The 15,073-nt window shown below is 42.4% G+C and overlaps 1 long non-coding RNA gene across 1 annotated transcript in view; it reads left to right on the top strand.

Annotated features, from left to right (window-relative positions):
* LOC117458192 (uncharacterized) overlaps positions 1-15,073 on the top strand; it is a 50,795-nt gene that overhangs the window by 22,638 nt on the left and 13,084 nt on the right. The window contains exons 2-3 of the long non-coding RNA XR_004553416.2: positions 11,740-11,788; positions 11,861-11,944. This is a non-coding gene — a long non-coding RNA (uncharacterized lncRNA). The remainder of the gene's footprint in view (positions 1-11,739; positions 11,789-11,860; positions 11,945-15,073) is intronic.

Raw genomic sequence — 15,073 nt, 5'->3', positions numbered from 1 at the left:
CTGGCCTGATCATTCATTGTCAGTGATTGTGCTTGATGACAAGACTTAGAATTCTTTGTGTGTTTTAATTATAAGTATGGGTCTGGTGACTTCATTTTAAAATCAGTTTGGAGGAAGTGCAATCCTTTTAGTGTTGATCTTAATTCTCTCTATAGAAAGATAACGGTAGATGAAATGACGAGCAGCTTTAAGGAATCAAGCATCAGTTTAAAGTTATAGTTTTGTTTCCCTGTAATATTTCAGTATTTCATATAAAAGGTTCCAATTTATTTTTAGATGTTGCAAATCCATCAAAAATGTAATATATATAATTGCTTGGGATTGCTTCAAATGGAAGTGGCTTATTACTGGATTCATTATAACACAAGCATGTTTGTTTGTTTGCACTATTACATGATTTTTTGTATTTTGCACAGATGTAACAATTTGATTTAGAATTCAATTCAATTAAAAAAAGGTGTTTGCTGAAAACAAAACTCATCAAATGATCCAAAATGATGACATCAGGCAGCAGGAATAAACAAAAAGGAAAGAAATGTGTAAAATAAAATTCTTACAATTAGTGGTAAAAGAAATCCCTGCTCTGGCCCGCAGCCCTGCGAGGAGAGGGGGGAATGCTTGCTAAGCTATCCGTTTCACACACACAGGGACAGAAGGTTCGATATTCATTCGATCGATGAATGAAAAGGCACAATGGCAAAATCGGACGGGCTCTTTTTCAAATCCACGTCTCCAATGTCCCCCCGCCACCCCTCCACAGTCTGCAGTCGCTGGGCGGCTGCTGTGGCAGGCTCAGAGAGAAAGAGAGAGAGGAGAGAGCAAGGGTTACATCAAGGCTGCTCCCTGGACCGTGCAAACAAGTCTAGACCGGTGACCTGTTCAATGGCTCCTTTTGAGGAGGGGGGCAAGTTCGGTCAGAGCGAGGAGAAAGGCAGGCGCAGCTTCTTTTCACAGCCAGAGCAGCTCCCAGCCTGCGATCGACAGGAGGTAAGGAGGGCCGGGAGGGCAGGCATCTGCTTCCATGGTTACGGGCCGGGTATGGGGACCCTACTATTGAGGAAGCTCCGTTCTCATGCTCCCACAGAGGCAATGTCACGCATTTTAAAAATGCATCAGGCCGGGGCGAGCACCATATCCACCAGCGGCAGAGTCGCCCTTTGAGAGGGGGCACAACATGATCAGCAAGAGGAGGGAAGGAACACAGAGTAGGGGGGGCGCTCGGGGCTGGGGGGCAGTGTGCTCCAGAAAGAAAGAAATGCGTCACATGATCGAGGCAATTCAGAGTAAGATGTCTTTTTTTTATTGTGAGATTTTAGCGATGACGCTCTCAGATTTGCCGGGCTACATTTTGAGCTGCTTTGTGGTGAGATTGTTTTGTTCTGTGGGAGTCAGACGATTTATCCTCGCAGGGGGCAAAGGTCAAGGTGTATGTGCTGCTCTGTGGAGAGGCCGATTCCGTCCTAGTGAGGATTCTCACACTGAAACTTTCATGTGTTACGCAGAAAAGAGGGGCAAGGAAATCTGCTCTTTCACCGGGACTCCTTTGTGTTTTATTATCATAAACATGTGAGCTGGTGTTAAGATTTAAAAAGACTTTTAACAGATCGGTTCAGGCACACTCGTTGTGACGGTGTGTGTGAGCGCTTTGGGTCGCAATCTGTCGGTGAGGAGTCACATCTGTCTGTTTGTTTGTTGATTTGGTTGTGTTTGGGCACAAGCTGTGTGTGTGTGTGTGTGTGTGTGTGTGTGTGTGTGTGTGTGTGTGTGTGTGTGTGTGTGTGTGTGTGTGTGTGTGTGTGTGTGTGTGTGTGTGTGTGTGTGTGTGTGTGTGTGTGTGTGTGTGTGTGTGTGTGTGTGTGTGTGTGTGTGTGTGTGTGTGTGTGTGTGTGTGTGTGTGTGGAGTTGAATGGATGCTTTGGGCTTGTCTTCATGAAGGAGGGGTGTGTTGGAACGTTGGATGTGGTCATGCAGCTGACGCTTTTACCCCCTCACACACTCACACTCCAAGCGGAGCGGACAGATGGCCGGCCCTCAGGAAGCGCTCGGGCGGCGATCTGCTCTCAGACCGTGGGAACGTCTCTGGCTGAATTCACCTGCTCAGCGATGTGACCGGATTAAAGAGCAGGGGGAGAAAGGAGAGAGACACGTGGACGCGTTCTCTCATGTCTTCTTTAAGAGAGGAAGTAAAACAAAAACACTGAATAAACTGAACCATTGGCTTTAATTACATGTATTATATCAACGAGTTCCACATAACTGTATTAGGTTAGAAAGCAATACTATTTAGTTGAACTTAATATATTTGTATTTAAACTCAATATTATTGCTTTCAACTAACCTCATACAGTTATGTGGAATTTGTCGACATAATACATTTAATTAAAGTCAACGTGTGAGTTTCTTCAATATAGAGATTGTATTTGAAATTCTTTTTTGTACCAGCAACCTGTAAAGTATGCTGTTGGTCCAAAAGGACACAGGGTGGACGGGTTCATTCTGTGTGTGCACGCCTCTTTGTGAGCCTAATTGGAAACAGTTGATCCGGCTTGTTGGGACGTACGACATGATGTTTGGCTACTTCTCCCTCTGCTGTTCATTATCTCCGTCAGCGAGACGGCCGTGTGCACACTCTGATTTATTGTTGATAAAAAAGGAACGGAGCCGTTTGTCAGCTTTGCATCTGATTGATGCTGAGATGCATGCACACTTCAAATCCATGCCCGTTAGGAAACCACAGGCCTGGCATGTAATGGCTCGTTAGTGATCAGCTTGAATGTGCAATAAAACTAGATGGATTTGTGCTTAAAACATTGTTCTTAGCTCATTTAATTAAGTTTGAGGATGTTGGAATGTATGAAGACACTGCTTCAAAGTGTGAACGTCCAGTTCAAACCAAACAAAATCACTGTCATGACGGGAGTAATGGTGAGTGTAGCGTGAAGCCCAGACAGCTAGCTCTTCATTTACCACTCGGGAACTCCCTCCGTGGTCTGAGAGCAGAGAAAGAAACATGTGCTGTTGATGGATCAATTCTTACTCTGCTATAAACATTATGTTGTTGCCGTAACCAAGTCATTATAGTGTACTTTAAAAATGTTTGGATGGTGTGTGTTCTGTGTACATTTGTTTTATCACTCACTTTAATCTGATTTAATGACCGATTCTAAATTAATCTCGCTGAATTACCTCTTGCTCTGGTTTACTGGAAAATACAGAGACTCTATATCTGACCCACACCGTTACGCGCTGGCCAATAATGGCCTCGTTACATACAGTCTGTTTGTGACGCCGGCCCAGGCGTCAGTAAACGTTGATTCCTAACCACATCATCCCTGATACTTTACGGCGGCGCTCAATGTAGCTGCAGTTTGGCTACAAAAAGACATTTTCTTTCATACGAGGAGAGTGCGTAAGAGTTCAATTTGGGAACGAGTCAAGTGCTCTCCATGCAAGAAGGGAGTGTGTGCCTGCCTGTGTGTGAGTGAGTGTGTGTGTGTGTTGTTGTTGGGTGGAGGACTAATCATATGTGGTTGTGCGCAGAGCAGTGTTTTACAAGAAACGTGAAGTTGACTGCAGTACTGTACTGTCCATGAGCATTTCCACTGAATGCTCTACTGTATTCTACAAGCCATTATTGTATTTCTTGATAGCTTTAGTTACTTTGTAGATTTAAGTAAAGTATACATATATATCATAGAGTATACAAAGTAATGAAACACTTTTATTGGCTTTACAAGACATATTAATGCATCAAAATCATAATCCACGTAGTGTATTTTGATGCCAATACTACTATAAATAAACAATATACTCGATGATGATGATGATGATGATGATGATGATGATGATGATGATGATGATGATGATGATGATGATGATTTTCCTTTAACAAGGTATTCAGACTTTTTGGTATTGTAACTTTTACTCTACTTTTTCTTTTTTTCTGTTCATTTGCAACACATTCCACAGCAGTGACGACAGCACAATGTCAACAATCATGTATACGACACGGCTTCTTTCTTTTTATCCTCTTTCTCCCAGTGAAGGTGTTGCTGAGACGATCTTAGCACTTCATTTAAAGGAATATGAGGCTCTGACTTTTTCCTTTCTAAAACACACAAACAAAGCCCACTCATCTGTCAGACTGCAGGGCTGCGGACCAATCATCCGGATGGAGCTGGTCTCTAGCAGAGGCCCAACACTAATCGGGTCACTGGAGCAGTCGCTCACACACCTTGAATAAATACTCACCCAGAGACGTTCCGCGCTCCGGCCCCGCTGAACCGCTCACATGATCATGGTTTATTTTTATAGTGGTAATTTGCCATTGGCGCGATGGTTTGGTTTCAGAGGCCCACATCATTAATCATGGAGGGCATTACTGCAGTATAATTACACTTCCTCTGAGTGGACCCGCAAAATGTACCGCGTGTGTTATCTGTATCCATAACACATCCAATACACAAACAGTCGCGATGTAGTCAGCTGCTAAGTATGCTCAACACAACGGTGCAGTGAAGCAGGGCTGATGCTGGAATACAGCAACCAATTGTGGTTTCACTGAAACTGAAACGTTGACTTCAATTAAATGCATAATGTCAACAGATTTCACATTTCTGTATTAGGTTAGTTGAAAGCAATAATATTACAATTAAATAAAAAACATTAGGTTCAACTTTACAAACTTTGAACTAACCTAATAGGAGGTATAATATTTAAATTAAAAAATAAACGTCCATATCCCTAGGGTTAGGGTGTTGGTGTGGACTGACTACACGGGCACGTTGTTTTAAGGCCTTAGCCAGAAATTAACTCATTAGGAGTTGACAATAATTGAAACGGCAAACACCCCGGGAAACAAATGAATGTGTTTGTGTGGGGGGGCTGGAGTCAGTGGCCGCGCTGTGTAACCCCTTTAAGATCATTCTTCCACACAAAATGCATCCCCGGGGTGTGTGACACATTTGTGAATGGGCTCTTCCACAGGATTTAACGGGTTAAGAGCAGACAAAGGGAGCTGAGAGCATGTCGCCCGGCGGGGGGGCGCCCAGTGGAAACACCAGGCTGCCTTATAATCTCTGCTCTGTCCAACCCGCGCACTGACATGTGCTCTGCCAGGCGGCATGGCTGTGGGTGAGAGGAGCCCCATGTGCTCAACTGGAGCGCATCTCTGCAGAACTGCCTACACACACACACACACACACACACACACACACACACACACACACACACACACACACACACACACACACACACACACACACACACACACACACACACACACACACACACACACACCATGTATACATCACTTCAGGGGACATTACATTGACTTACATGCATTTCCTGGAGACTTATCCTAACCTTAACCATAACCAACACATGCCTAACCCTAACCCTAACCCTAACCCTAACCCTAAACCTAATCCTAAACCTAACCAAGTCTTCACCCTAAAATTAATGATTCCCCTCATGAGGACCTCCAATTTGTCCCCATAAGGGAAGCCAGTCCCCACACGTGACTATGTAAACAGATGTAGGTCCCCACAAGTATAGTAATGCTAGACCACACACACACACACACACACACACACACACACACACACACACACACACACACACACACACACACACACACACACACACACACACCCTCCATATATGCATTTGTAAGCTGAGTGAGTAAATTATCATAATGCCAAATGGACATGAACTTTGGACATATGTCTTGAATTATTGTCTCGACCTGCTGCATGTGATTTTGTGTAGTAAGTCTTGATCTGTCAAACATACAAATATAGAAGTATCAATACAGTTCACTATAGGCGTACATGTGTCATATGGTCCACGGTGTATACTGCAGCTCATTTAAATACCATGTAATACCACTTTTTTTGCCCATAAAAATTAAGGTTGATAATAATACAATTCAATTCATTATTATTATTTTTATTATATTAACTAATATTTTTATTATTTTTTATAAAAAACTTTTTTTATTTACAGAATCAAACTTGATATTGTTGGTAATATCCAACCAGACACAGTGAAGTAACTTCATACTTACACTTCCATGTTAGTTGTCTTATAAAGCTTGATCATGTGGGCCAAACCTTCACTAAACATACCTGATGGTAGGTCTTCTACATGAACTGGGACCTTTTTCTGGATGTAAAAAAGCAATAAAACAAGTTAATTCAATATTTTAATGTCTATGTCTAGTGTTAGTATTACCTAAATAGTTATGAATAATATTCCACTTGTAATGTGAGTCAATTTGTATGGAATAGTACATGGATGGTTATGTTTCTTGTTGGGTTTTTCACACATCTGACAATACTTCCAGGACTTGGCATTAATAAGCCGTTTGCTTCCATACAAGTGTGCATGTTGCCAGTTGTTTGGCCTGATAGACGCGCAGGGTGCTCTGTGGACGTCTTTAGAATTAAGAGCTTGTTCCCAGACCCCGTCAGACGATGCTTTGGAAGTCACTTACCAGCTAACAGTCATTTGTATTGGAAGGCAGTGCTGACTCACCTGCTGATTTACCTGCAAGTCACCTGCTTTATTAGCCACAATAAGAGCGGTGCACACTTTCCTCTATCTAGTACTCGACTGAAAAAGCATCAAACGAGCATTTAAAAACCATCATCAAAATCTCTTGAGTTGTATCTCATCGACTCCTACCTCCTAATTGTGTCTGATTGTTTTGCAAGGGCCTAATTAAAGCCTTGAATCAGCAATCATTCTCACATAGTCCTGCGCTAATTCACGTAATGTCCAGTGTTCTTCTCCCATTGTCACACACTTGCTTTGATAATGAGAGGTTGTGCAGAGGGATTATCCTTGGGAAAGCATCTGGTGAGCTCTGGCAGAGAAAAGGTATCATTATGATAACCGCCTGCTCAATGAGAAGTCATCCTTGATGTGGTCAATAATGGTCTCTCTGTGGAAAATGATGTGTGCTCTATAATGTTCTGGGTTTCTTTGAATACACACACCTGTCGCTAAGATCTTAGCAGAAAGATCGCTTGATGGTGTTGCTGGAGTAAAACTACAACTTGGTACTGCATGTGTTCGGATTCCTCAGATAGATGTTAAAGATGTATCAAATACAAACTGGAAACCGTTTTAAAGCTTTTTTGGGAAATAAATGAATAAAGAACCTTTTAGATTGCGTTTTAAAAGCTAGCTGGTGTGGTAGCGTATTTGTTGGTAACTTTGTCAGGGTTTTAAATAAGCTGTGTTTAGAAACCTCTTGAGTTTTAGCTCACCTGCCTATTCTCTCATGGTTTGGTATTGTTGATAGGATGAACTGATAGCATTCAGACTCGTGCTTTGATTCAGCCTCCCATTAGAAGTTGTTACGCTTTTTTTGCAGTCACGAAAATGTGAGGAATATTTGTTATTCACACAAGCAGCTCATCCAATGACGTATGGCACTTTTCAAGTCACCTGAGCATAACATTAGCAAATACTTCATTTTAAGTTCTTATGGTCTGATATAAGGTGTAAAATTGCTAATTATTCCCATTAAAGAATCTTTAAAAAATAACTACTTTCTTCTAGGAACGCATCCACAAAGGCAGTTTTAACATGATTATTTTTACCATCGATTTGGTTTTATTAAAAGCCATGAAAATAAAGCACATAAACAGTGAATCAAACAAAAGCATTAATATTGACGAAGATCCGTCACAGGTTCCTGCTGCTGTGTGCTTTTTAATTACATTTGATTTCAGGACAATGCTAACCTTATCTCTGTCGAGCACTAATTCACTATAAAATGCCAGTCTAAGCCTTTCATCGTTTCTCCATTGTTGTTGTCGTATTGCCTGAGCTGCCTGATAGGAGACAGTGGTAATTAAAACACAAGGCCAGATGAGCAGGGCGCACGATAAAAAGATTCCAGGCCGATCCATTTTAATTCTGGCCTGGATTCATTGGAAAATGCTCAGGTCAATCAAGAAGATGCATTCCTTCGGCTGGGTGTAATGTCATATTCATCGATCCCCAGATGTTACGTTATGCACTCGTGTGGATACATTTATGTTTCTGAAACTGCGCCGTGAGGAATTCATTAAGTATTGATCCGTTTTTAGCGACGCACGGTCTGATAGCTGCCTCGTCTGGAGCCAGGTTATCAATTCTGCACCACTCGGAAGCACATGCCCTTTACTGTGTTATTGGGAAGCATCCACATTTGGCAAAAGTCTATTTCTACTGCCAAGTGTCTTTAAATGAAGAGGCAGCGAGGACAGCCTTTGTGCTCAGGGATGGGATTTCCCTGCAGCTTTTATCTTGGCGGCTTCCTTGTTTGGATGAGGTTTGGTTGTCTCTGCACACCCTCTTCCCCTCCCTCCTACAACAACTGTCTGATGGCCTCCATTCCTCGCTGCGCTCTGATTGGTTGCCGGTTAGTCAGCTGCAGCCAATAAGCCTGGCTGAAAATCTCAGTGTCTGGTGCTAGGCAGCAGAATCAACAGACAGGTGGGTCAGGTCCCGGCTGTAAGCTTTTAAAGCAACACGAGAGCCGGGGTATCCGTCCCTAAACATCATGCTGTCCTCCTAGAGTCCATATTAGTGAGCATTAACAACTGTCCTCTGAAGCCAGAATGTTTTCATTAAGCCGTATTTTATTACACATTCAGTGAAGCTTGTCTGCCTTTGATTTTGCAAAACCGAATGTTTCGGGACGTCGGTTTAGATCCTGCCCCTGAACCTTTTAAGCGTATAATCCCTAACCCCCTTTCAAATGTATCACTATAATAAAGACTAAACTGGAATGTTCCATAATGGAATCACAAACCTGATCTCATTTCATTTCTGTTTTGCTTCTAGTTCATGCACTTGCTGTTAATGTCAACACATCCTATTTGTTCTAGCGTTGAAGTAATATTTCTGTATCTGTGAATCCTGCTTGCTCGTGGCTGGCTGGGCACTGAGCCTCTACTGGGGGAACAAAGTGCATTCTGTGCAGCCTCAGCCATCTTATTAGTGGTTTCAGTATCCTTTCTTCCAATATTTAAAATGACTGCACAGTTATCCAAAATATTATTCAGGACATTTTTCATGTCAGCATTGTGGGTTCTGTTTTGTGTTCTTCTGTCCTTGGCAAGTCACAAACTGAAACACAACACAACGGCTGGATGAGTTTGTCTCTCATGACACTGAACTCTACACACTGCTGTCTGGGGGAACCTGTTGACTGTGTATCCATCATAGCTTGAAGCAACATTAGTTTGATGGAGATGCAAGTTTTGAGCCAAACATAACAACGTGTCTGTGCCTGTGGAGAATAACAAACACACAACGCTTCCTTCTGTATGAGCTGCCACTTTGCAGACTTAACACATTGTTTAACTTTTGAATTTAGAGCAAAATGCCAACCATGGAGTGAACAACTCCTGATGAAAACAACATTACATTAAAGTACAGTGCACTCAACCATCAAGATACAAACTCAGAACAGCAAGATACATGATACATTTGCTTACAGCCAAACTGTAAGTGCTCGTGCTTAGAGATGTCCGGCCGCTTAGCCTATCACGTACAATGTGTTGGAATGACAGCCAATAGAAGTGTGAGTGTTACAAAGTGATGTCACTATGATAAGGCAGTAAACAAAGGAGTCCAATGGAGGTGCTTCAGGTCTGGAGGGAACTTCTCGATGGATGTTAGCCTTTGCAGACCATTGACATGCACAGAAACCTATATCACACAATACAGGAAAGGGAAAAGCCCAAAAAGCATAATATGGCCTCTTTTAAGCATGCTATACTCAGCCACCCCTTTGTTGTCCAGAGGACTGTTATCTTTGGAAATGTAGAGATATGATGCCTCAAAAAGATGAACAGCCGCTCCGTCCAGCCAGTAAATTGCCCTCATCTGATCAATTAAGTGATTGACAGTGATTATGGCTAACTAACAACCCTAACTGAAGCTCAGAATAAATGAATTTACACAGTAAAGTGATTTTAGAACAATTGACAACGGCACATTTTTTAAAGCAATTATACTCCCAGTCCTTTGTTGTCCAGCATTCTGATTATATTTCTATAATTATGTAGTCATTTGAAAAGTGAGCCTATGGTGACGTTTAGACGCAGGCTCAGTGTTGTTGTTCCAGATATTCTTTGATCAGTGTTATTTTCTGTAAACGAGCCCCAGTTTAAAGGACGAAGCTCTTCATATCTGAGCTCATGTCTCTCCCTCCTCCTGACTATAGATTTTTCACATCTCATGTATTACCATGTTGAGAGGTCTGTCTGGTTTGTGCACCCCTGTCTCGTGTGCAGTGGTATATCCAATGCTCAAGGGAAGACCCCCTCTTTCATTCTCATTTGAACTTTGACCCCGGCCCCCTGCCTCTCAGGATATGAAATGACCCTCTCAATGGGAGAATGTTTTGGAACTGTGTCCGAAGAGACTGTTTAATGGAGGCTGGAGCAGAGGGCTGCTTGGCCATTTTGGAGAGAGACCTCAAGGCTCTGTTTAAGCTAAGCTATCATAAAGGAGATCATGTCAGTTTTCCTGTCATCAGAAATATTTTGGTCCGATCCCGTGTCCAGATATATTTAAATCTGGAGGAGTTCATCTTGCATTCAGTCTCTCGTATTTACTGTAATTGTTGGCATCAGAGCTGAAATCTCAAGCATCCAGCACGCCCCGAGAGTTGATTTTGGAAAGCATTAAGCATTCCTGCTCCACACCATATTAGCCGCTACTTCCCCCACCTCGGGTGCCGGGCAGCCTGCCAGGTAGAGGTTGCCATGACTCCTAACACCACCCTTCACCCAGCCTGTCTAACATTTTGATTTAGACAAAAGATGTCTTCACAATGTCAGCAGATACTTACTGGGAATGCTGTGGCTTTCTGGTAGGAAATCATGTGATCACTCCTGCCAAGATTTTGTGATGGTGCCAGGCGAGAGCGAGTTAGACACACAGAGGGCGAATAGAAGGAAACAGGGAATAATGATGCCGGCGAGACGTTTTATCCGGTTTTTCCTTCTCTTGTTCTTGTTTGTTTGGGAGAAAATGGCGCTCAGAGCACCGCTGGAGTTAACTTGTGATGTCAGTGCCTCTTGATCTTTCTTTGCATAACCAAAAAACTGATCAAAACTCAATTAAAACCCAACGGTTGTAACGCTCGCAGAAGGACAGGGAAATAATACATTAGACAGGATAATAGAAATCTGGGTAAGTGGAATTCTCACTCTCACTTTGTCGCACTGCGGCCGGTGGAATACGGCTCTCTGACACTGGCACGGTTAATGGCAGCTCCCCGTGGCATGCTTGATTTCACTGGCATCCCTCTCAGGCTCAGCTCTCTGCGGTCTTGGCTAAGTTGAGCTAACCTCTCACCGCAGCCTGCTGCTGGCCAGGAACAGCACTGCTATGGCAATCCTGCGGCTAGTTTAGCATAGCAACACTTAAAATTGTTATTGTTATGGAGCTTATTTCATATCTAGGAACTGCTGAGTCATGCGATACTCCCAGACAGGGCACAGAAATGTATACATGTTCAGTCATTTGTGTTTAAATGTCGCCCCCCTCTCCATGTGGATCTGGTGTTGTCCGAAGTTATTAGCATGTAGCATGCTCCTTCCTCACATCACACCTCTGAATGGTTTCTATTGCAGTTTACTGAAAGTTGCTAATATTTCATAAAGTGCTGTCCCTTATTATCCATCAGTGTGTGTGCGTTTTTTAACTTTCTTTGTCCTGTTTTTACAGAGATTGACCGTGGCAGCAAACCCCCCTGAGCGAGACACTTCCCTGAGGGGTAAGTTATCAACCATCTGTCTGATGAACTTTCATTTTTTTGGCTGAATCTCAACAAATGCTCCTTCTGCAGTTTCTCTAAATGTCAGCTGAAGTGAACCGACTTTCCACTCACTGTCACTTTTCGGCGCACACCACGGGAAGGACATTTGAGATAGTAAGTCATGCCTGTTAACGTGTATAGCTCTTTGTCACATTATCAGAGACTACAGTGCTTAGACTTTGCTTTATTTAATTATGTTCATACTTTGGCTATAACCATTTGGCACAAACCCGTAGATCCGATCTTGTGGCGAATCTGACAGCACAAGCTCGCCTCTGTGGGTCTTTGTCATCGTGGTGTGAACGTCGCCTTTAAACCCTTTTTTGAATGTTTCGCTTTACAACGTAGGTCCCATTTATGATATGAAGTGTACATTGTATATTTATATTTATATGCTTTGTGTTAGATAAGAACAACAAAGAGTCCTTATGACTAAAGAATGATATACAATGAATAGTAAATAAAAAAGGGGAACCCTAGGTGAAAATGTGTGCATCCGGGTTGAGGTAGTAGGTTGTATGGTTTAGAATTACATCCTGGGAGTTAACTGTACAACCTTCTAGCTTTCCTTGGAGTACACGTATGACATCAGTCCTTTGTTTATAATGCAGATTGTTAACGGCATTGCATTTTAAAAAGACTCAATGCCGTGTTAATGGTCTTTGTATTAATGGGATCCATGGAAGGATCTGATTTCATAGCTGACCTTCAGCCTGCTGCGGCTCGAAACCTTCAATGAGCGTTAACTTGACGAATGCTGTATTTTTAGACATAATGCATTATGGTTAGTGGGAGTAACCACGCAACATCGATTGCATCATGGTGTTCCTTTAACTGCAGGACACACACAAACAAAACTAGATGCAGTCTACTGTTTTCCTCTGTCTGCATGACATACGACAAAAGTCATGTTAATAACATTATAGATTGTTAAATAGGCCCAATTACGATGATTGCTGAAGCCACGCTGTACATTTTGAGTTACTAAAATGTTCTTTTGCTGCTTCTGTAACGGTGAAATTCAGTGTAAAAAGAGTGTTACAATCTTATAACTGGGGTTTTTATACTGTCTATGTTAAACGTTGCTCCATCTTTGGCCTGTAATACAGTGCCAGTGTGGCAGCTTCAGTCCAGTGAGCTGTGCACCAAACATCATGATGCTTGAGGTACATTTCCCCAGGATTTGGTTTTATTGACATAACAAACATATTTAAGGCTGGTTGCCCCAGGAGAACTCAGCAATATGTGTTATGATATTTATATGTTGTCTCTGGGCCTTATATGATATACTGTTCAAGTTCAAAACAATTCGCTTTTGTCGTTCGGAGGTTTAGTCTCAGGTTTGGGCTTGACTCAGTGACTCTGAAGTCTCTGGGTGTTTCTCAATGTCGAGGACGCTTGCTTGGAAGCACATGTCTTCCGAGTCACTTGCTTCAGAAGCGAGGCAAGAATCCTTCCTAGCCTTGGAAAACGAAGAATTGCGCAACAGGCTAACAGGTGTGCGTCATATGCGAGGCCCCGCCTTAAATGGAGCGCGATTTCCGCCAAAGATTTGGAAATTGGTCCGTGCACAAAGCATTGTGGGGATTATAAGACACATGTGTAGCCTCGACATTTCTCGCTACGAAGTACGCCGGCCTCGGTAGAATTCCAAGTATGCTGGACATTGGAACAGTCCTTCGGCGGCACTCGATGACGTAGTATGCTTGAAATAGTGGCTCTGGAGCAGCCTTCCTCGACATTGAGAAACACCCTCTGTTTCTGGTAGACTTGTGCACTCGGCTGAATGCATCCAACTTCATATTTTTCCGGCACAGAGCCATGGCTTGTAAAATGACTCCAAAGCAGCACACAGCAGAAAAGTGGCAACACATTTCAAGACAACGCTATTTTAAAAAACAAAAAAGGATTTGAGTAGGTTGCATTGTTTTGTGAGATGGCACAGCTTTTGTTCTTTAAGTGGACATCTATTCGGCAAACTTTATCATTATTTCTAATTGGGTTTGGGTATTTGAAATTGCCATTGTATTCATATGAGCCAGATGTGTTGTTGTACTTTAAAAATCCATCTGAATCCTATAATCATACAATTATCTCTAGACGATTTGCTCTTCCCTTTGGCTAAAGAACTCAAAGTTATAATAATAACCAACTGAGGGTTAGTGAGGAATGTAGGTCACACACCCAATGCCGTACATCATGGGACTAACAAACCAGTCTTCGAATTTCATTTCCTGAAATCATCTTGGACCTGTGAACAGCCCTGGAAAACCCCATTTGTGTTTCCTATCAGAGCACAAACGGAATGGGATCAAGTGGAAACAGTCATTTCTTTAGATCAGGAAAGTAATTCAATCTGGAGAGATACTTACACCTCTATTGAAGCGGCTCGGCCTCGCATCGTCATTGTCGTCAAACAAGTTTCTGTGAGGGAATCTGAGCCCGGTAAATCCCTGGAAACCCAAGCACTCCTTTTATCTCTGATGTCAGGAAGCTCACGCCTCATCATTTGACCCAACATAAACAGTGTTGCTGGTGATGAAGAGTTGGTGGCTCGAAATTCTTCAAATAATCAGAAATATATGTCATTTTTTATTTTTTGTTTGTGGTCACAAAGCATTTGTATATCATTTTGGTCAGTTAACAGTTTAACTTTGTTTAGTGACCCAACAATAGGGTCAACGTACCAGACAAGCTAACGTTCAATTACAAGTACAAAAAAATAAGCAAAACTAAATAAAACTTGAAGAGAAAATAAAACAGTAGACATGGGGCTTTGTCTGTGTAAAGGAAAAAACAGCAGGGATTATACAACAGCGAGCGATCAGACAAGGGAAGGTCGTCCCTGTAAAATATATTGCTTCCACAATTTCCAAGTGTTTTCAACAAATACATCGTTTATTTAAAATGGTTGCTAGGTTTTTTACCTACGCTTTCACAAATTGACATGGAGTGTTTATTTTAGGAACCTTGATTTCCCTCCTCTCTCCTCACCTCTGAGCCCCAATGGTTCCTCCAGATGTGCGGAGGAGAGCGGTGCTGCCTCAGCACTCCCCTGTCCAGCAGCTCAACTAAAAGTAATTGGTTCCAGCTGCGCCTTTATTTATGGGATGGTTAAACAAATAAATGATAGGATTAGATAGGGGTGGCTCAAGTTCTGTCTCCAGTGCTACAACAACCCCTTTGAGAAGTCCGTTTGCCAAGAGTCTCAAGGTTCTTCAGCCGACTTTAAGCATTAAGAAA

This window comes from Pseudochaenichthys georgianus, chromosome 14 (genome assembly GCF_902827115.2).
Source record: "Pseudochaenichthys georgianus chromosome 14, fPseGeo1.2, whole genome shotgun sequence".
Classification (NCBI taxonomy): domain Eukaryota; kingdom Metazoa; phylum Chordata; class Actinopteri; order Perciformes; family Channichthyidae; genus Pseudochaenichthys; species Pseudochaenichthys georgianus.
The sequence above is the reverse complement of the archived record's forward strand: the minus strand, read 5'-3'. Positions and strand labels throughout refer to the sequence as shown.